The 23,480-nt window shown below is 43.2% G+C and overlaps 1 pseudogene; it reads right to left on the bottom strand.

Moving 5' to 3' along the window:
* Positions 1 to 12,580: 12,580 nt before the first annotated feature.
* Positions 12,581 to 22,358, bottom strand: LOC118760436 (26S proteasome regulatory subunit 4-like; annotated as a pseudogene).
* Positions 22,359 to 23,480: the final 1,122 nt, after the last annotated feature.

Raw genomic sequence — 23,480 nt, 5'->3', positions numbered from 1 at the left:
CCTATCCTGAGCCTATGCACACATTCTTCTGGCTGTGGTCTAGTATCTCCTTCCTCTGTTCCCACCGTCCCTTCTCCTTAACCTGTACACATTTCTGGAAACCTTATTCTTGTATAGTCATCTTCTCACTAGAACATAAAAACTTTGATGTCTTGCATAGTTTGAATTTTCTGTGTGTCAGAATCTGCGAAGAATTACTTTTTGAATTAATGACAAATCATGTTGCAATGCATTATGGGTTACATCCTTCCAAGATACAGTGGTGGCCCTGGCACCAAATAGCATCTTCATCCTATTAGAGGGGGAAAAAAGGTAATAAGGGGCCTGCACCGTGGTGTCACAGGCTAGTCTTCCAGCTGCAGCACACGTACCCCATATGGGCACCGACTCATGTCCTGGCTGCTTCACTTCTGATGTAGCTCTCTGCTTGTGGCTTGGGAAAACAACGAAGGATGGCTGAAGTCCATGGGCCCCTCTTCCAGCTTGGGGGCCCAGGGAAGGCTCCTGGCTACTTGCTTTGGTTCAGCTCAGCTCTAGCCATTGTGTTCATTTGAGGACTGAATTAATAGATGGAAGATTCATTCTTTCATTCCCTCCTTCCCTCCCCCCTCCCTCTTATCTTCATAACTCTGCCCCTCAAATAAAAATAAATCTTGAAGAAATCATGAAAATAGAGCCCAGTGCCATAACCTAGTGGCTAAAGTCCTTGCCTTGCATGTGCCGGGATCCCATATGGGCACCTGTTTGTATCCCTGCTGCTCCTCTTCCCATCCAGCTCCCTGCTTGTGGCCTGGGAAAACAGTCGAGGACAGCCCAAAGCCTTGGGACCCTGCACCCTTGTGGGAGACCTGGAAGAAGCTCCTGGCTCCTGGCTTCAGATCAGCTCAGCTCCGGCTGTTGTGGTCACTTGGTGAGTAAACCAGCAGACCGAAGATCTTCCTCTCTGTCTCTCCTTCTCTCTGTAAATCTGACTTTCCAATAAAAAATAAATGAATCTTTTAAAAATAATAATAATAAATAAAAACAGAGCTTACTAGCCTGTTCTGCTTTGGTACCCCTGAGTGACACCTGATTGTTTGAATTTAATAAACAGAAAGGTAATAGGTAAATAAAAAAGGATGAATCAGTCCAAAGCAAAACCAAAATCCATTAGGTTTCAAATATTAAACCCTAAAGCCCCAAGTCCAGCATCCAGGGCACACTGCAACAGGGGACTAACTTCCAAGGGGTCAGGCAGTCCCACCCCTTATGGCATTGCAGTTCTGAGTCCAGACTTCAGTTTCCATGAGTAGAAGTTTTCTCCTGCCATCTATACTAGGCATTGCCCTGGTGGGTAGCGTCTGTAGCAGCTTCAAACCCACACCTACCTGGCATTGCCATAGTAGAGGCTCCCTGCAGGGGCTCCACCCCTGCTACAGGTATGTGTATTGAAATCTAGAGGGAGACCTGCTTGGCCCCAGGGATCTATTGGTTTCTGTCCCCATGGCTGCTCTCAGGCTCTGTGGTTTTCTGAGATAGGTATTCTGCATTACTAGTCACTTTATCTTCCTGGGATCGTCATCTCAGCTTCCTTGGTAAAACTCCTGCAGAGAAACTGGAATGTAGAACCAGTCCTGGGTAAGCAGAGTGCTCAGTGTTTCATCTTGTAAGGATTATGCCCTGGAAAATCTAAGAAATATGTTTTTTTTTTTTTAATTCTTAAACAGCAGATGGGTCTGTGTTGAGTCTTTCTCTGATTTTACTTCCAGTTAGTGTGTGGCCATTTTACCTGTACTAATTACTTTTTTTTTAAAGATTTATTCATTTTATTACAGCCAGATATACACAGAGGAGGAGAGACAGAGAGGAAGATCTTCCATCCGATGATTCACTCCCCAAGTGAGCCGCAATGGGCCGGTGCGCACCAATCCGAAGCCGGGAACCTGGAACCTCTTCCGGGTCTCCCACACGGGTGCAGTGTCCCAAAGCATTGGGCCGTCCTCAACTGCTTTCCCAGGTCACAAGCAGGGAGCTGGATGGGAAGTGGATCTGCCGGGATTAGAACCGGCGCCCATATGGGATCCCGGGGCTTTCAAGGCGAGGACTTTAGCCGCTAGGCCACGCCGCCGGGCCCAACTAATTACTTTTTTTAAAAAGATTTATTTTATTAGAAAGTCACACTTATTGAGAGAAGGAGAGGCAAAGATCCTCTATCCGGTGGTTCACTCCCAAAATGGCTGAAATGGCCAGAGCTGCACCGAGGCCAAAGCCATGAGCCAGGAGCCTCTTCTGTGTCTCGTATATAGGTGCAAGGTCCCAAGGACTTGGGTCATCATAAGCTACTTTCCCAGGTGCATTAGCAAGGAGTTGGATAAGAAGTGGAGCAGTCAGGACTAGAACCAGTGACCATATGGGATGCCAGCACTGCAGATGGAAGATTAGTTTGCTGAGCCACTGCAGTGTCTTAAATGAGTGATTTCTGTACCATGTTCCCATCCCAGTCTTGCTTTTTCTTTGTTTCTTCTCTGGTTAGGTTCATGTCCTGTTCCTTTTGTTCTACAATCTCATTAGAAAAGTTGATAATATCAATCATAAAACCCATTCTGTAGCCCTGAAATATTTTCCACCAAAACAAACTAACCCACCATCTTTAACTTATGCTTTCCACAAAGCCTCTGGATGGGGACACAACATAGCCAGATTCTTTGCCCACAGTATACCAATAGAAGATTTTTTTCTATCTGAAAACTCAACAGCTAGTCCTTCACTGTCTATCGCAAAAGCATTCTGGTCTTGTAAGCCTCACTAAAATCACCTATTATGCTCTGCTTACCTCATGCTGAAACTTTCTTTGGCTGGCTCCCCTGAAATCATAACATTTTCTAGAAAACCATTTTCATAGTCTCCTCCCCATCGTTAGTTTAGTAATAATGGTAACCGCATTCCTGGTGCAAGTTTTCTTTACTATTCAGCATTTCATGACTACACCAAAACACTTAAGACAAACAGTTTAGGAAGGAAGGAGGTTTAGTTTGACTCATGGTTTCTTGATTTCACAGTCCCAGATCAACCCATTGGTGTCACATTGTGGCTGAAGACTGGCAATGCTGGAGCATAATCACAAGGTGAGCCAGAAAGCTGAGAATTGACTAAGGGAACAGCTCGGACGTCAGCCCAGCTCCTAGACTCCAGAATTTAAGTTTCTAACCTTTTAGCACCATCATCCTGTGGCTTAGACATTTAACTGTCTGCATGTGTTCAGAGCCATATTCTATTCAAACCATAGCACTCTTAACTGTTTAACCTTTGAAGAAATGACCAAACTATTTTCCAAACTGTATATAGCATTTGATATTCCCACTGGTATTTACATACCAGCATCTGACAGGGGTCAGACAAATTTTAGAGAATCTACTAAGTGTATAATGGTGTTCCATTGTGTTTTCTTATTTCTTTAAGGTTTACTTATTTACTGAAAGAGTTACAGGAAGAGAGAGAGATTTTGGCATCTACTGGTTGACTCCACGGGACTGCAGTGGCCAGGAGTGGGCTAGGATGAAATCAGAAGCCTGGAGCTTCTTCCAGCTGTACCATGGGGGTAGCAGGAAGCAAACACTGTACCATCTTCCTCTTATTTTCCCAAGGAGCTGGACAGGAGCCAGAATGTAAACTGGTGCCCAGATGGGCTCCTGGCTCCTGGCTTTGGATCAGCTCAGCTCTAGCCATTGTGACCACTTGGGGAGTGAATGAGTAGATAAAAGCGTTCTTTCTCTCTTTCCTTCTCTCTCTCTCTCTCCCCCTCTGTCTCCCTCTCTCTCCTTTGTCTCCTCTCTGTAACTCTGACTTTTGAATAAAAATAAGTAAATCTTTTTAAAACTTAACATGTATGTGTTGACTTATTATACTGAGTTTCTGGCAGTCCCACACTATCGTGATTGCTATAACTACAGTAAATTTTGAAGATAGTTTCTTCTTTATTTTTTTTAAAGATTTACTTTATTTTTATTGGAAAGGTAGATTTATGAAAAGAAGGAGAAGCAGAGAGAAAGATCCTCCATCCGCTGGTTCACCCCCCCCAAGTGGCCACAACACCTGGACCTGAGCTGATCTGAAGCCAGGAGCCAGGCGCTTCCTCTGGGTCTCCCATGTGGGCACACAGTCCCAAGGCTTTGGGCCGTCCTCTACTGCTTTCCCAGGTGCAAGTAGAGATCTGAAAGGGAAGTGGAGTAGCTGGGATTTGAGCCAGTGCCCATATGGGATGCTGACACTTGCATGTGGAGGATTAGCCAAGTGAGCCATCATGCTGGGCCTTATGGTTTCTTCTTCTTTAAAGTTGTTCTAGCTGTTCTGTTTTATGATACTGTAAGAAGTTTTCAGCCATCATGTTTCTGGGGAAAAAAAGCTGTAGCATTACTGAAGTCCAAATTTGAGATACAATAAACTGCATATATTTAAAGTATACAGCTTGATGCATTTTGACATATGTGTACACCCACAAATCAAAATAATTAACCTAAGAATCTTTTATCTCCCAAGGGTTCTTGCTAATTAACTATAATCCCTGTTTCTTACCTACCCCTCCCACGCCTAGCTAATCAGTTCTCTTTATTATTGTCAATACAGATTGATTGATATTTCAAAATTGTGCATAAGTGAGCTCACACAGTGTGTATGCTTTTATGATGTGTCGTCTTTCAGTCAGCGTAATTATCTTACATTCATCCATGTTTTGTGTATCACAACCTTATACTAGTCTGATGAGTTGTATGATACTTTGTGCCATGACTTATTTAACCACTTCCTAGTTGAAGGACATTGGGTTCTGTTCCATTTTTTTGTTATTACAAGCTACTGTGAATAATTTTTTTGTCTTTATGTGGACATATGCCTTCTTTTTTTCATGGCTGAACACCTGGAGATGAATGGCCCAGGAAATAACTATGGTAAGGTATATATTTAACTTCGTAAGAAACTTCCAAGTATTTTCAAAAGTGATATGATCATGTTACATCACTACCACCGTTATATAACATTTCCAATTCCCTTGAAAGCACTACACATGATTGTTCTTTACAAATGTTAATATTCTTTGCCAACATTTCACATAATTACTCATTATAAAGTTCCATATTCTAGTGGTTAGGTAATGTTAATACCCTATGGTTTTAGTTTGCATTTTCCTAATGACTACTAATGTTTATCAACTTTAAAACATTTATTTATGTACTTATTTAGGAGGCAAAGAGGAAACAAATGATAAATTCCCACTCTCTTGTTCTCTCCTCAGATACCCACAACAGCTGGCCGAGACTCAGTTCTGCCTCCCGCCATAGGTGGCAGGGGTCTGACGACTGCCGTCATCGCCTGCTGCCTTCTGATGTACTGTGTAACAGGAAGCTGGGGTTGGCCACAGCACAAGGACTTGAACCCCAGACAATCTGATTTAGGGACACAAGCATCTTAACCAGTAGGCTAAATTCTTGAACTGTTTTAAATGTGTTTAATTGCTATTAACATATTTCATTTTTATCATAAATTAGAATGTTCTGTTTTTACTTGATACCTAATGTTATTTATGACTTGTGGTATAATATCAAATCAAGGACATTAACATAGCCATAAACTCAAGAATTTTAAATTCTCTGTTGGAAATATTCAAAATTCTTTTCTTCTAGTGTTTTTTTAAAGTATCTGTAATATATTGTCTAAAGACACACTGCTGTGCAACACCTAGGACTTCATTTGAAAAACTCTGTACTTATTCATCAACTTTTCCCTACCTGTCACTCTTTCCTGCTCTGTCTCCCAAGTTTCTGATAATCACCATTCTCCCCTTAATTTCCATGAGATCAACTAGGTAGATTCCACATATGGGTAAGGGCATGTGCTATTTGTTTTTCGGTGCCTAGCTTATTTCACTTAATATGTTCCAATTCCATCCATGTTCTCACAAATGACAGGATTGCAAGCTTTTTGAATGGATGGATAGTATTGTATTTTGCATATAGCCTGTATTTTCTTTGTTCATTCAGTAGTTGATGAACACCTAGCTTGTTTCCGTTTCTTAGCCAGTGTGAAAAGTGCTGCAGTAAATGTGGGAGTCCAGCTGTCTTTTCAACAGACTTATTTCATTTGTTTTGCACATATACTCTACAATGGGATTGCTGGATCATACAATAGTTCTATTTTAATATTTTTTAAAATTTCCATAATGTTTTCCACAATACCTGTACTGATTTACATCCCCATCAGAAAGGACCGTCTCTTCTCCACAGCCTCGCCACTACTTGCTCTTCTCTTTTTTTGACTGCAGCCTTTCTAGCTGGGATGAAATGATATCGAATTTTGGCTTGAATTTTTCATTCCCATGATGATAAGTGATATTAAATAGTCTTTAAACTAGCTGTTAGCCATTTGTATGTCTTCCTTAGCAAAATGTCTACTTAGATCTATTGTCATTTTACATTTTTATTATTTATATTTTTCTATTGAGTTTTTAAATTTTTCTTATATATTCCGGTTACTAACCCTTTGCAGATGTATACCTTAGAAATATTTGCCCTCATTCTGTAGGTTGCCTTTTCACGGTGCCCTTTCCTGTACAGAAGATTTTTTCTGGTGAAATTTCGTTGTCTTTACTTTTGCTGTCTCTGCTTGGACACGGATTAAAACAAAACAACACATACACACACACACGCACACACACATACATACAGAGTGTTGCTCATTCCAATATCCTAAATTAATTCCCCTATGTTGGCTTCTAGTAGTTTTGTACTTTGGGGCCTTATGTTTTGATTTTTTTTTTATCCATATCTGGTGAATTTTTATACCTGGTGAAAAATTCAGCTCTAGTTTTGCACTTCTACATGTGAATATCTGATTTTCCTAAGATTACTTACTGAAAATACGTATTCTCCAATGTGTGTTCTTGCCAACTTTGTGAAGGACCAATTTGTTGTACGTGTGTGTTTACTTCTGGACTCTCTATTCTGTTTATTGGTCTATGTTTCAATTTTAATGACAACGCCATGTTATTTTTTTCATAATGTTTACATAATTGATGAGAGTGGGAAGGGTCAAGGGTAAGTAGATGAAAGCATGGTTTCTACATTTTCTTTTTTCTTCTGCCTGTATCTGGAGGAATGGGGGAGTTAAGAGGAGAAGCTACACCCAGCCTCCCAACAGCCTCAGTACCCCTGGCCAGGGCACAGCCACGGATGTCATCCCAGAGTCCCCAGAGTGGAGCATGCCCTGGAGGTTCTGTTCAAGTGCTTTCGGTAGTTTCAGATGCTGTTGATCTCACAGATCGAAGGATGAGGAAATTCTTCCAAGGTCCATTGGCTGACATAGTTCACCTTAGAGTCTCCATTCGCCCAGATATTTGCTGCCAACGTTTGACTGCAGTTGACCAATTTGTTCTGCCCTCCTTCCTCTGTTATGGTACTAGATGTCCTCCACAGGCTCCAGTGGAGTGCCATATCCTCCATGTGTGTCTGGGTATGCTGTGAACTGCTTTACCTAAGCCACTGAGGAGGCCCAGCTCTGACATATACACTCCATGGTCAGAACACAGATCCTGTGATTCTCCCCATGGCTGGAGTTCTGAGTCCAGCAGTTCAGTTGCGGGAATCCCCAAAGAAACCTCATCGGAAATGATCCCAGACCTGAGGCTTGTGTTTGCTTGCCAGTACAGGGTTCAGCTGTGTCCATCACCACATCAGCCTATGCACACACGAATAATTGCAGTTATTAGTTCTGTCTTCAGTTCTGACTCTTATGTAAACCAGTGGATGCTGTGGCCCAGCCCAACCCTGCCCACCACACGCTTGGCCCTCACATACACCAGCAAGAAATGTAGCTTAGTCACAGTGACCTCCAATAACCCCCACTAGGCCTGCCTGCAGCCCTGGTTCCTGTGCTCACCGGTATGTGCAGCAGACTGGTCCAGTCTGTCCCAAATCCCAATTAACTCTTGTACACATCAATGGCATTAGAGTGTAGCTCAGCTCAGCTGACCTCACTATCCAGCCCATACTCATGCAAGCGGGCATCACCACCTTTCTAGCCAGACCTGCCCCCAGCCCTGGTTGTCATGCTCACCAGTGGTAGTTACAACCCATCAGAGATCAGAGAGATGCCCACAATCTTCCTACTGGGCCCTACTCCAGTAGGGCCCACTCCCTACCCCAGATATTGCACTCTCCGGGTGGTTCTGCAGTCTAACTTGGCAGGATTTTCCTCCAGTTCCAGCAATTGCCAGCTGATGCTATAACAAAGCCCAACCAGTCTGCACTTACTCTGGCTTATGGATGCACCAGTTGGTACAGTTAGCTCATCCTGGCACTCCCCCAACCCAGCTCACATGCAGGCCAACAGGTATTGTAATCCTGCCAGGCCCGGTCTGCACCCATCCCAGTTCTCATGCTCACGAGTAGGAGTAGTGTCCCAGAATGGGGGGGGGGGGCTCCCCACAGCTCCCCTAATGGCTCACAACCACCCTCACCCTGGCTCTCATGTGTGCTGGTGGGTGCTGTGGCTCAGTCCTGGCATGGCCTGTGTCACCTCAGCATTTGCCAATGGGTGCTGCAGCCTGGCCCAGCCCAGTCTGCCCCCAGTTCCAGCACATGATGTGGCAACCATGTCTCAGACAAGGTGTCTGTTCCCTTAGCTCCCCAACCAGGCCTGTTTCCAGCCACAGATCTTGTACATGCCGATGGTTGTTCTGACCCAGCTCATCACCACTCATTGCCCATCTTGGCCTTTGTGATTGGATGCTGCAGCCTGACCTGTCCTGGCCCACCCCAAGTCCCAACTCTTCACTGGTGGATGCTCCAGCCTAGCCCTGCCCAGTCTGCTCACATCCCTGGCTCATGCCAACTGGTAGGTGTGATAGTCAGGTGGGGCATGACCCACATTCCAACCTGGCTCCTGTACATGTCAGTGGGCTCAGGTTGGCCCACTCCTACCTGGTACGCTCCCCTCCAGAACCAACCCACACATTTGTTGACTGGTGGAGCTACCTTGCCTGGCCTGAGCAATTCCCACGTGCTCACCAGTGGGAGCTATGGTTCACCAGGGGAATTTCCAAAGTTCCTCCACCAGGCCCACTCCCAGACCCAGATCTCATATGTGCCAGCGGGTACAAGGTCCTTACCCAAGCTCCCTCCTTCCTGGCCTTTGCATGAACTGGGAATTTTGCAGCCTGACCTGCCCCACACCTATTCTTGTGTGTGCCTCTGGGTGCTTCAGCCTGGACCAGCTCAGCCTGTTCCCAGCCCCAGTACCCATGAGTGTCGGAGGGTTCCATGGTGATGCCTAGCTCAGCCTATCACTATCCCGGCTCTTAAGCTAACCAGTGGAAATTGCAATTCCACAGGGATGAGCCCACATTTCCCCCACGGATTTGTCCCGAGACCTGGTTCTCTCACATGCTGGTAAATGGCCCAGTCTAATGTGACCCATCCCCTGTTCTGACACTCACTGGTGGGTACTGTATTCTCTCCCTGCCAAGCAAGCCCCCATCCCTAGCTTTAGTGTGCACTGATGAGTGGTGGTCGGCTATGAACCACACTAACTAGCCCAGCCAGGTCTCCCACATGGGCTGGTGCATCAGTTTGATCCATAAAGGTCCTCCAGCTTCCCTCCCCCAAACTGCTCAGTCTTAGGCCACTCGCTTACCTGTAAGTACATTGGCCTTGTTGTTGGAAGTCCCTCAGAAGTCGTTCCTCACCTTCTACATACTCCCTCAGTGGTCGTCACTCCTCCCACATCCCCTTTCCCTGAGCCATCTGTGGCGTCTCCCCCACAGATTCCTTTAGTACCCCATTGCCAGAGGGGATGAGCCTGCTGCCCACCACACAGCCTCCCGGCCCGCGAGAGATAAACAGACGGACAGGGGTTCTGTCTAAGCAGTTCCAACTTATTAGGGAAATTCAATTTCTTATATAGAGTAAGGGATAGCTTCAGGCCAGGAATTCCAGGAGGAGAAACTAGGAGTCAATTACTAGCACAGTGACTGCAGAAGCCACCTGCCATAGGCCAGGGGTAGGTGAGCGAGATGGCCCTGGTCAATCAGTATTTCCTTGGAGCTACGTGACTCCTGCCCTGGTTCACGCCCAGGGTCCTGTCCTTGGCTGCCATCATGCCCGCCAGTGACCTGGACTGTTAGTCACCGTCTTATTGACTTAGTGACCTCTTTTCCCCGCCGAACCCCATAGCCATCCACAGTCCCTGTGCCCATAAGTGCATGGGTTCCCCAGCCCAGGGGTGGTGTGCCAAACTGGAGCTCTACCCACCCACTGGAGTCCCAAGCTCCTGGCACATGTGCTGGCCTGGGACCCTAACCCTCCACATATACAAGATCCAGGCCCATTCAAACTTCCCCAAGTCTAGTCCACTAGCACACCAGGCCAGCATGGTAACCTGGAGCTTTCCCCTCCCCACCCCCTACTCACCCAGGATCAAGCATGTGGGGCAATCCCCAGTCTCACTCTGCCTATCTGGACGTGAAACCCCAAGTCTCTACAAGCCCCCACCAGTGCTATCCCCCTGGCCTCCAGCAAGTCTGCACCCCCAGCCCCCCATGAGCCAGCTGCCCACATTCATGTGCTGCAAATACAGTCTTCAATGACTCTAGCTTTGTGGTGTGTTTTAAACTCAGGCACTGTAAGATCTCCCTGTTATTTTTGGCTAAAGATTGCTTCGGCTATTGGAGTCTTCTGTAACTCATTGTGATGTTTAAAGTTGTTTTCTCTGCTTCTATGAAAAGTGACAGTTGTATTTTGATAGGGATTGTATTGAATTTTAAATTGCTTTAGGTAGCATGGATAGTTTAACAGTATTAATCTTCCAACTGGTGAACAAAATTTGTCTTTAAAAAAAAGTTATTTGAAAGGCAGAATTACAGAAACAGGGAGACGAAGAAGGAGGGGAGGGCTGAGGGAGAGAGAAGGGCAGAGAGAGAACTTTCATTTTCTTTCATTTGCTTATTCACTTCCTAAATGACTGGAAAGAAAAGGCAGAGTTCATCCAGGTCAAAGCCAGGATCCAGGAACTTCTTCCAGGACTTAAACATGAGTGTCAGGGGCCCAAGGATTTAGGCCACTGTATTCCCTGGTGGATTGGGAATGGAGCATCCAGGACTTGAACCTGTACCCATATAGATGCCAGCACCTCAGGCAGCAGCTTAATCCACTGCACCACAGCATCAACCCCCACAACCCCAAAATGTATCTTTCAATTTCTTTCCATCCTCCTCTTAAATTTCTCTCATCAATTTCATTTATGTTTTACAGGTTTTTATTGAATAAATTGCTCACTATTTTTTATTAAATTTATTCTTTTGGTAGTTGTTGGAAGTGGGATTATATGTATATGTGATTATATGTACTCATAGAAATATATATCCTTATATAAACAAAAATATATCTATAGATGATATATATATATATATGTGTGTGTGTGTGTGTGTGTGTGTGTATTTGAAAATCAAAGCTACAGAGACAGAGATCTTTCATCCATTGTATTACTCTCCAGATGGCTACAGTGCCTGGAGCTGAGCCATGCCACAGCCAGGAGCCAGGAGCTAGGAGCTTTATCTGGGTCTCCCATGTTGCTAGCAGGGGCCCAAGAACTTGAGGCATCTTCTGCTTTTCCCAGGTGCATTTGCAGAGAGCTGGATTGGAAATGGAGCGAACCTGTGCCCCTATGGGATGCCAGCATTGCAGGCAACAGCTTTGCCCCTGCACCAAAACCTCAGCAAAGGATAACTTTTCTGATTTATTTTTCAGCACAGCAATATGAATGTGTGTTTTGTTGTCTACAACATTGATGAATTCTTTTATTCTAATAATTTTGAGCAGCATCTTTGTATAGATATGATTTTGTCATCTCAAGAGTAACAATTTTACTCTTCCTTTCCAAGGCAGAGGCCATTAGTTGCTATCTGTATAAATCATCTCTGTGACTCTAAGCCCACTATGTCCAAATTCGGCAGTAGGTATATTGCTCAGGATGAGCTAGGAGAAAGCCTTAAAGGGATAGTCCAACCCTCAATCCTCTACCTGGGGTCAGAGTAGGCCTAGATGTCTCATTCATAGTCACTGGCCCGTGGTCAAGCACCATGGTACTCTACCTTTCTCTTGCTCTCATTTTGATGTGATCAGCCCCAGTTTCCCTAGCTTGCCACCTACCTCCACTTGCTTACTCCATGTATACAGTTATGTTCTCAACTTTGTTCTGTCTGTAGGTGGGGAAAGAATGGAGTTGGTAGTCCTGTAGTCATCAATGTTAGACCATAGCCAGAGACTAAAACATCCCATGACCAGTACAGCACAGAGGCAAGGACCAAGGTCTACGGTGCTAAGTGATGCCTGTTATATTGAATTGGATTCATGGCCTGAGCTTGCTACAACCAACCACTGGTGATGCTGGGCCTGCAGGTCTCAAATTGACTTTTAGCCTCCATCAATAGGTGTTGACCCGGGAAAAGGGACCATTAGGATCTGGCACCAGCCATTGGAATCTGTCCAGTGTTGGGCTTTACCAACCCAGAACTGCGTTCTAAGGCAGTCCTGTGTTAACTACCCTGTTTTACTTCCTAGTAACTACAGTTTTGGTTCTCACTGTCTGCTTTAAGGTTGGGGAAGGAGAGATACAGGCAGTCCCTTGGCCACCCAGGCTTACACTTATCTGGATCATACTGTTTCTTACATTCACAGGGCCCTCCACAGTCCTGTGGGTGAACATCAAGCTTATGCAAAACTGCAGTGATATAGGCCAGTGCACCATCTGCCGCACTTGGAGCAGAGATCTCTTCAGTATGACCAGAGCAAGTCTCTCTGACCTCTAGCCAGAGGATGGAAATCTTTGGACTCCATCCAGTGCTGGATCTCACCCTGGCAGAGCCAACCTCGAGTTCCTGTGTTTACTTTCCCATTCTGCTCCTGAGCAGCCTGAATCTTGCTCTGTGCTCCTTGTGTGATGTTGGGAGAGGCCTGGTGGAGATAGTTCCTTGGCAGTATGGCCAGGCAAGGTCCAGGGGGCTCAGTGTGCAGGTACTAGCCTTTGGGAAGGGCAGTAAGGCCCTTTCTGGAGCTGAGTTTCACTGTAATGGGCCTGGAACTCAGTTGTAAGTTGAAGAATTGAACTGAATTCCCTCTCCCTTACTCAAATGGGAGGATCTCTTTCCACACTATGCTGCCTGGGGTTGAGGAAGAGGATGTATGGAGAACTCTTTCCTTTTTGCCTTCTTCAATGCATCTTTCCTTAACAGTGCACTGCATCTAGGCTCTGTGATCACTCTCCTGCCTTCTGTAGCCCATGTGAAGGTGGCTAGTGTGTGAATAAATCTCCAAATTGGTTTTGCAGGCTGGAGGGAAACTATTGCTGTAACTTCTTATTTATTTACCATTGTGCTTTGCCCTCAAATTATTCTTATTATTCCCTAGTCATTGTTTTATTTATATGGAATTTATTAATACATTAGAGTTACCAGAGTCACAGCAAATGCAGGATAATTACTACAACACAATTCTTATTGATTCTCATGTTAATGTGGTAATAATACAGAGATTCAATGCACTTCAGTTACAATTCTAAAAATAGAATAATTCCCTTCCTCTTCACTCTCTTTTTCAGGTTTTGAGATAGCATTTTTAACTTAGATTATAGTCAAAGGTTTAATACTCCACTAAATAATTAACTAAACAGTTAAAAATGAAAAGATAACTGATGCACTTATAGATGGTAAGTTTTTAAATAATCAAAGACCATTAAAATTATAGTGGCATGTCAATCTTAACCATTAAATTTGTAGAATATTTGGTAATGCCTCTTTTTTATTTCTGATACTAACAGTCTTTGTTTTCTTTCTTTTTTTCTGATCATGAAAAGTTGAACTCAGGGCAACAGAATAGAATTGGTGTTGCCAGGGACCCGAAAAGGAAGTTTGGAATATGTTAAATGTTTCAATTACATAGGAATAGTAAGTCCAATAGACCTCTCATATGATATGGTAACTATAGTTAGTAGCTTGTACTATTTTGTATTCTCTTTTTGTATGTGAAAAAGCACACACTATTGGTAAGCAGAGTGCAACAATTACTAAAGGACATCTCACACTACGAAAGATACATAAGATACTGGCTATTATAAATCAACTAGAACATGGGTTACTCTGGGCAGCTTCATCATCCACACCTGGCTGCTGTGTACAGAAAACTCCAGCCATTATCCTGAAAGTAGCTGTGGTCTATCACACATAGAACTCAGGAATACCTCCTTGTTTGTTGTTAAACATTCATTTTATTTATTTGAAAGAATCACACACACACACACACACATTTCTGCCCACTTCCCAAATGGCTACCATAGCCAGGAACTTCATTTGGCTTGCCCACGTGGGTGCAGGGCCATCCTGTGCTACTTTTGCAGGCAAGCCATAAACACATCAGAAGTGCAGCAGGCAGTATTCAACCTGACACCCATATGGAAGCTCAGCATGCAGGCAGAGGCTTAACTTGTTACACCACACCACCAACCTCTGTTGGATTTGTTTGTTCATTTGTTTTTTTTTTTAAGATTTATTCATTTTATTACAGCCAGATACACAGAGAGGAGGAGAGACAGAGAGGAAGATCTTCCGTCCGATGATTCACTCCCCAAGTGAGTCGCAATGGGCCGATGCGTGCCGATCTGAAGCCGGGACCAGGAACCTCTTCTGGGTCTCCAACGTAGGTGCAGTGTCCCAATACATTGGGCTGTCCTCAACTGCTTTCACAGGCCACAAACAGGGAGCTGGATGGGAAGTGGAGCTGCCGGGATTAGAACCGGCACCCATATGGGATCCCGGGGCTTTCAAGGCGAGGACTTTAGCCGCTAGGCCATGGCGCCGGGCCCTGTTCATTTGTTTTTGTAAAGAAAAAAAAAAAGATTCCCTTTAGATTTTGAAGAATTGTCATATATTACTTTGTTTCCAAATTCTCTCAAGACCTTCAGTCCAGTTTCTGTGCAGGTTGACTTGATGTCAGCACTGGAGAGGTCATCTTTAACCATGGTCAGGGGTTACATCATCAGCCAGCATCAGCCTAGGCATGTTAATCTGAAAGAAAAATTTCCTAGTCTTTTTATCTGGCAAGAGGAAGTTGATCTTCCTGTTGGTGTGGCCCAGTTTGATTAGTGCTGGATCTAAAGTTTCTGTTCAGTTTTTGGCCATAATAAACTTTCACATGTTTTCTCAAATCAAATCATCCAGCTGGTTCAACAGTTCCAACGTTGTTGGCTGAATTTCTCAACCCTAGAATTTGAGTCATATCTTTTTGTCAATTTTGTGGAGAAACATGATGAATGGTACATGTTCTTCAGCATAGTGATACAATTCTGCTTCTGCCAATAAGGTTTTACCTGTGCCAGGTGGACCATGGAGAATGACCCCATTGGGAACCCGTGTTCTCATCTCTTCCTAATATTCTGGATGGGTGAAAGGAAACTCCACAGATTCTTCAATTTCTTGGATTTGGTTGTCCAACCCTTCTTCTCCCCCCCCAGCCCATATCAGCACAGGTCTCTTGGGGGGGACTTTTCCACCTTCATCGCTGTGACTAGGGCATCCATGTCACCATCAGCAACTCTATCACAGCATGTACCTTGTGGTTGAGCAGGGCAGTGCAGCCTAGTTCCAGCAGGTCCTTGTCCACAAAGAGAAAAGTTGCTGACCTAATGTTCTGACCCCAGGGATGCTGACATGGTGGCATGGCTGTCACCGGTGCTCACCTTCAGAGTTAATACTGACATCAGGTTCCCTCTCAGATCATATACCTCTCCTCTTCCTTCCTCCTGTTGTTCTTCTGATTTATATTATATTCCTGGAAAATGCCAGGGAGCATATTTAAGTATTCATATTACAAAAAGGTATATGACATAAATTGTATGCTTAGCTCCATTTAGCCACTTTGACATATATATATCTTTTAAAATATGTTGTGTATGATATGTATATACATTTTATTTATGAATTAAGAATAATAAATAGATTAGAGAAAACAAAATAGCAGGTATAAAACAATAAAAAGGATAATGGTAGCTTCCTGAGGTGAGGGAGATTGGGAGCTATTACTTAATGAGCACATAATTTCATTTTGGCAAGATTAAAATGTTCTGAAGATGGATGAAATCCAGGATTACATAACAGTTTGAATTTTGTCACTGAGCTATATACTTTAAGATGGCTAAATGGTCAATTTTGTTTGATATTTTTAGCACAATGGGAAAACCAAGCCAGTCTCAGACTTTTCCATAGCAACAGACAACATCAAATACAGCATGTGAGCTTCTGAGGAAGGGCAACACTTTCAGCTAGAAAGCTTTACGTATTTCTGAAATATTCACTAACATCTAAAAGACTTTCCACAAAAACTAATGAATGGGTCAGGCACGGTAGCATAGCAGCTAAAGTCCTCTCTTTGCATGCGCCAGGATCCCATATGGGATCCTGGCGTGTTCCGGGGGCCCTGCTTCCCATCCAGCTCTCTGCTTGTGGCCTGGGAAAGCAATTAAGGACAGCACAAAGCCTTGGGACCCTGCACCCATGTGGGAGACCCTGAAGAACCTCCTGATTCCTGGCTTCAGATTGGCTCAGCTCCAGCTGTTGCAGCTACTTAGGGAGTGAATCAGCAGACAGAAGATCTTCCTCTCTGTTTTCCTCTTCTCTGGATATCTGACTTTACAACAAAAATAAATAAATCTTTAAAAAAACAACTAATGGATTATTAAATCCAAATAATCAGTGAATCAAAATAATTCAGAAGTGATAAAATCACTGGTGACAAGCTTTAAATCCTTTAAAAATCTCTGGTTAGGAGGAAAGGGCTATGAAAATTATAATTTGAATGTTATGGTATCCTCCAAATTCATATGTTGAAAACCTAATCACCAATGTGATGATGTTGCCAAGCAACAGATTTACCCCCACTGCACTCCTAAAAATAAAAGTTAAAAAAAAAAACCTGAAAAGTGTGTCTGTGTGTGTGTGTGTATTTATGAGGCTAAGCAGATTGGGATAGGGAACCACATAGAGCTCCCTATTCAAAAATGATTTGAAAATTTATGGACTTAGTGGAACACATGAACAAAACTGAATGATGAGACCAGATAGATGAAAAAGGAAAGTCGTATGGAACATCCCTGGAGCACGTGGGGACTATTGCATGTTCAAATATTGTTCCCAAAATGTCATTTAGCATTGTAATGACTTATAAGATCAGCTTGAATCAATCTGTGCAGACTCCAGCTGCATCTTGGCTTATAATTGGTTCTGTTTGGACTTATCAGGAACTCTCAAAGACAGCTCGTAAAAAGTTTAGCAAGTATGATGATTATGGGCTAGCTAGTTGCTGTGAACAGGACAGTAAGCAACTATTAGAGAATGCTGGTGTACTAATGGTTAAGGGCAGCTTGCTGTTGATATTAGGTGGCTAGACATCTTGGAGGTGGTTTGGTAATGAGCACAGAGCCCTAATAATGGCATTAATGCCATTATGAAATTGTTACAAGAGTTGCCTTGCCCTTTCACGATATAAAGACATAGTGAAGTAGCTGTTTAGGAAGCAGGAAGTGGGCTTCCCCCAGACACCAAATCTACAAGCACCTTTATCCTAGATTTTGCAGCATTCAGTACTGCGAGAAATACATTTATTTTTAAACTCCCCATTTTATGGCATTGTATGATAGCCAACCAAATGGATCAAGACAAAAGCTGGTACTAAGAAGTGGAGGTTCTGCTCTCAGAAATACCTAAAATGTAAAACTGGCTTTAAAAGTGGATGATGAATAGTCTGGGAAAAATGTTAAAGTTCATATTAGATAAAGCTTAAATTTCTAAGAATAGATCTTAAATGATGTGTCTGGTGAGGCCTCATCAAAACATAAGTGCTGTAGAGAGAGTGCCTCATCTTCTTAGAGAATACCCAAGTGGCTGTGAGAACATTGGTGCAGGTGTGGATGGTTAAGGTCATTTGGAACAGGATTTAGACAAAGGAGATTCTTGGAAACTAAAGGAAAGAAAATGCGTGTTTAACGAAAACGTGGTAAAGAACATGGCTGAATTCTGTTTCTGTTCTAGTGTTTGATGGAAAATCGATCTTACAAGTAATGAAATATTTTGCTGGAAAAAAAAATCTAAGCCAGGTGTTGATGGTGGGACCTATCTCTGCAAGAATGTTTGAATAATAAAATTTGAGAAGAGATAAATGATTTAAAGATGGATTTTTAAAATCAAAATGCAAACAAAATGTACAAACTTTGAAAATTCTCCTTCCATTTTGTAAAACATGCGAATGTATATCTGGGAGAGGGTATAAGCAAGCAACTAGTAAGGGGATCAGTATGGAACAACCAGGTGTTATTCAGTACGATAATAGAAGAATAACTGTACAGGCATTTCGTATATCACCCAGTGATGGTCTGAGTGCAAGGGCCTTGCAGGCAGAATATTTCTAAAGAGGAGCAGGGCACACAGAGTCTCGGTACTTGTTGCTTAGCATTGCTTCAAGATTCTCCCAAGTTCTGGCTCAGTGTCACTTGACTGTCCCAGGTGTTCCCCTGGTGGGTCCCGATGGGCACAATCTATAGTGGTCGCTTCTCTCCAGAGAGCACCACCAACAAACTCTGGTGACACATGTTACTAGCTTTACTGGTAGACAGAATATGAAGGGGTGGGCCATGGCTACTTCTATCTAAATGTTGATGAATGGAACTACTTAGAACCCAGGGTGTTCAACCCAGGCAGAGGGCTGCCATGAAGCCAAGGCTACTACAGAGAATACCCACTAGTACAGTGCTTAGAGAACTGTGGTGTTGGCGTCACCACTGTGATCTCAGACCAATAAAAGCAACAGGATGTGATTACAGCCTAGGAGTTGCAGGCACTTGATTCTAACCCATAAGCTGACACTGGACTGCACCCAGCAAAGCCACGGGGGCAGGACTGCCCTGAACCTTGGAGACCAAGCTAATGCTGGAAAATCTGGAGAGGTGGGACCTTCTATCCAATAAGCCTGGAAAATAGACCCTCAAGTCGAAGATTAACTTTCGGCATTAAAGTCTTAGCCTTATTGGGACCTATTACCTCTTCTTTCCCGTTTCTCCCTTTTAGATTGGGAATGTCCATCCTTGGCTTCTCCTTACCATTGTGTTTTGGGAATGCATAAGTGGCATCATTTCACAGGTTCACAGGGGGACATCAGCTTGTCTCAAGATCAAATACACCCTGAGTCTGGCTCATGTATGATTTAGATGACATTTAGGTGATTTTTTGGATTTTTGAGTTATTGCTTCAGTGGGATTGTGTGCTTATCCAAATGTAATGAATGTATTTTACATGTGAGAAGGAAATGAATGTTGGGGGTCCAGAGGAGGCATGATATGGTTTGCATGTTTTGATTGCTCACAACTCACATGTTGAAAACCTATTCACCAGTGAAAACTTTGGGACATGATTAGCCCTCAGAAGGCTGCTTTACCCCTTCCACCATGTGGTGGCCAAGTGATAAAGCTGTATATACGAATCAGGAGAGGGCCCTCACCAGCACCTGAATCTGCCAGAGCCTTGATCTTGCACTTTCCAGCTTCCAGAATTTTAACTCCTAAGTATCTGCTGTTAATAATCTACTCAGTTTATGATACTTTGTAATAGCATCCTGTAAAGACTAAGACAATTACTAGAATATGGGTAGATGTTTTGTGCTTTGATAAAAGTATGTAGAATTTGATGTAATACTTTCTTAAATCACCTAAGAAATGAGGACTTATGTGGTCTTTTATAGTTATCACAATAATTATTGTACCAGCGTTCTCTGTTTCAATGTGTGAATTGAAAATATTCTATGACATCCCTTTTTTATCCTGAGGACCTTCATTTTAAAGGGCAACTTTATTAATATATTGGTTCCCTATTGCTTCTTAGTGACCCAAAACAGCACAGATTTATCATCTTACAAGTCAAGAAGTCCAAAGTCTATCCAGAAAAAGTGTAAGCAGTTCGCCAAGCCTTCTTTGGAAGCTGTACATGAAGCTCTGCTTCCTTATTTTTTCCTAACTTCTGGACGTTTCTTGCAATTTTTCAGTAGTGGTCCATTCTTTCTTCTTCAAAACTGTTACTCCAACCCTGTGTTCATTAGAACAAGGACAGCTTTGGTGAGCCATTGCTGTACCTACCACAGCTAAGAATAAATTATCTGAGTTTTTTGTTTTTTCTGGAAATGTGTTTTACTTTCATTGTTGAAAAACAGCTTTGCTGGATGTAACATTTTTGGCTGATAGATTTTTAAGAACTTGGGCCATATCCCCATGATTTTCCCAAGATACTATCAGGGAGCTGGATTACAAGTGGTGCAGCCGGGTCTTGAACCAGTACCCACATGTGATGTCAGTGTTGCATGCAGAAGCTTTACCTGTTTAGTCACTACCTTCCTAGGAACTTTAACAGGGAGCTGATTAGAAAGCAGAACAGCCAGGACTTAAACCAACACTCCAATATTGAGTGTGAGTGTTAGAAGTGGCAACTCAACCCAGTGTGCCACAATGCCAGCTCCAAAGTCCTTGCACTTTTTGGTTCCAGATTTTTAATTCAGTTCTTTTTAAATATTTATATTTATTGATTGATATTTTCCATATGATGACTCATTATGTTATATATCTGCCTATCATTTTTAAACATAATCCCTGATGGGTCCTTAAACATATTCTTAATATTTTGCAGCCTTTGCCAACTAACTTATCCACTCCATCTAAGGCAAATTTGTGTTGTCTGGGTTTTCTCTAAGAGTCATCTTTTCTTGTTACTTTCAACATCCTTTTTCGGTTAAAAAGAATGGGTATTTTATATAAGGTATATCAACAACTTGTTCTGATTCCTCTCTGAGGCTGATTGTTGTTAACTTTGCTTAGTGACTTGGCTAGACTGATTCTGCATCTTCTGCTTAGGTACAATTTTGATGTTCTGTATTCAGATTATTTAACTTCCTGTTGTTATTTTCATTATTGTTATTTAAAGCTTTTTATAGCCAGGGTTTTTCCCAGGGCCAGTACAGCTTAATGATAAGCCACTGATTAGTCAGAAGTTATGCTTTAGATCCCTGACCCAGCAAGGATTTTTCTGTTTGGGTTACATCAGGGTGTGGCTTGTGGGCAACCTGCTGTTAATGAAAGAGCCCTTCAGTCAGCCAGGGGGTTGTGGCTTATAGCTCAGAATTTCTCACTGTGGTTATTTCTGAGAGTGTGCTAGTTTGCACAAGAGCACTGTTTTGTGTGAGACTGACTTGCGCGGGGGTGAGGGGAACTTCTTTCACTGAAAGAGATGCTAGATTTCAGGCTGATCTGCATCTATTGATATCACACTCTCACTGTTGGCTGGTTGTTCTCTGTAGAAAGTACTCTATGTCTTATATCTTTCCATGCTGCAAGCCAAATAATGTCAGCCTGCTCAGGCAGAGCAAGGAAGCTACAAGTTTTGACTTTGCTCTGTCTTCCTGGGAAGAATCATTTCATTATGGCATAGGAGCTGAAAACAAATGTGTAGGCTGATGTCACTACTTGCTTTCCACCACTTGTCCACAAATTAAAAAGGGAGGCCAGTGTTTTGTCCCAGCTGGATAAGCCACCACTTAGGAAGCTGTCATCTCAGAGCACTGCTTTGAGTCCTGGCTTCTTACCTTCTTATCTAGCTCCCCACTAATGTCCATGGGAAAGCAACAACAATAACAAAAAAACGGCTCAAGTGTTTGGGCCCTGGCCACTCATGTGGGAAAGTTGGATGGAGTTTTAGGCTCCTTCCTTCAGCCTGGCCCTGCCCTGGATATTGCAACCATTTGGGGAATGGAACAGTAGTTGAGAGTCCCACCCCCCGTCCTATCTTTGCTTTAAAAATCACTAGACAAATTAATATTTTTTTTGCTAAAGGTGGACAACAGTAAGTGTTACACTACACAAAAATGGAAAGAAAACTACCTCTATCCCTTTTGTAGATACATGCTTCAGATGACTTTGAGATATATGCAAGTCTGTTTCAAAGTTGTTAAACAAAAATGATGGGAGGTTGTTTTTCTGGACTGAGCTCTTGCACTAGGCTCCTACAGATCGGGCCAAGCCGAAACAGTCATTCCTGCTGAAGGCTACATGATCAAGCTGAAACTTTAAGGAAGCCAGTCAATCCCCAAACTGACCAGTTTTGCTGAAAACGGGAGATAAAAATGTATCTGAGTCAGTGCAGGAAGTGAGTTGCCTCTGCTTTGACCCTCGGAGGAGCCTGGTATTAGCCCAGCATCTTTCCTTCCCTGTTTTTCTGTTTCATTTCTCTCACCTAAGCTCCATGGGGTTGCCATTGTCCTAATTGGAGGCAGCCCCAATTCATGAGTCCCAAATTAAAGCTGGTTAGAACTTTAACTGAACTTGTTAAATTCAGTTTCTCTTTTGACAATGCTAAATATGCTTTCTGAAGTAATTGAGTGACATCCCTTTGAAATGTAAACATTTTAGAAAATAGTCCCCACCCCCACCACTAATCTTCCTAGAGTTTAATTTACCTGTTTCCAAATTGGCACTACCTGCCTGTCATTAAGAGAGGTTTTCTGGGGCCCGGCACAATAGCCTAGCAGCTAAAGTCCTCACCTTGAACACACAGAAATCCCATATGGGCGTCGGTTCTAATCCCCACAGCTCCACTTCCGATCCAGCTCCCTGTTTGTGGCCTGGCAAAGCCCAATGGGCCATATAAAAAGGTGATGTTTTTGAATTTTGCAATCTTGTTAGCAGGTGCTGTATTTAGAAAGCTCAATGAAAACAAGTTCTTTTCATTAGAGGTCTTGTAGTCAAGTGTGGGAGACAAATGGAAAAACACAGAAAAGTGCTATAGGTGTTGAATTGGGAAACTGGGTTAGAAGTCAGATGTGAAGAGAAACAAAAACCCAAAGTATTGGAAAAAATTTTAAAAGATGAATGGGTAGGGCCCGGCGGCATGGCCTAGTGGCTAAAGTCCTCGCCTTGAACGCTCCAGGATCCCATATGGGCGCCGGTTCTAATCCCGGCAGCTCCACTTCCCATCCAGCTCCCTGTTTGTGGCCTGGGAAAGCAGTGGAGGATAGCCCAAACCTTTGGGACCCTGCACCCGTGTGGGAGACCCGGAAGAGGTTCCGGGTTCCCGGCATCGGATTGGCGTGTACCGGCCCGTTGCAGCTCACTTGGGGAGTGAAACATCGGATGGAAGATCTTCCTCTCTGTCTCTCCTCCTCTCTGTATATCCGGCTTTCCAATAACAATAAAATCTTAAAAAAAAAAAAAAGATGAATGGGTAACAAATTCAAACAAAAATCAAAGAGACTATATTTTAACGTGAGTGTACTCACCTACACACGACACTTCAACAGATCTCTGGGTTCACATCTTTATTGGCTGCTTCTATGTAATACTGAGCAAAACCTCAAAATACTTATTGTACTTCTATTAAT

The sequence above is a fragment of the Ochotona princeps genome, chromosome X (assembly GCF_030435755.1).
Source record: "Ochotona princeps isolate mOchPri1 chromosome X, mOchPri1.hap1, whole genome shotgun sequence".
NCBI lineage: Eukaryota > Metazoa > Chordata > Mammalia > Lagomorpha > Ochotonidae > Ochotona > Ochotona princeps.
This window is presented reverse-complemented; position numbering and strand designations above follow the sequence as displayed.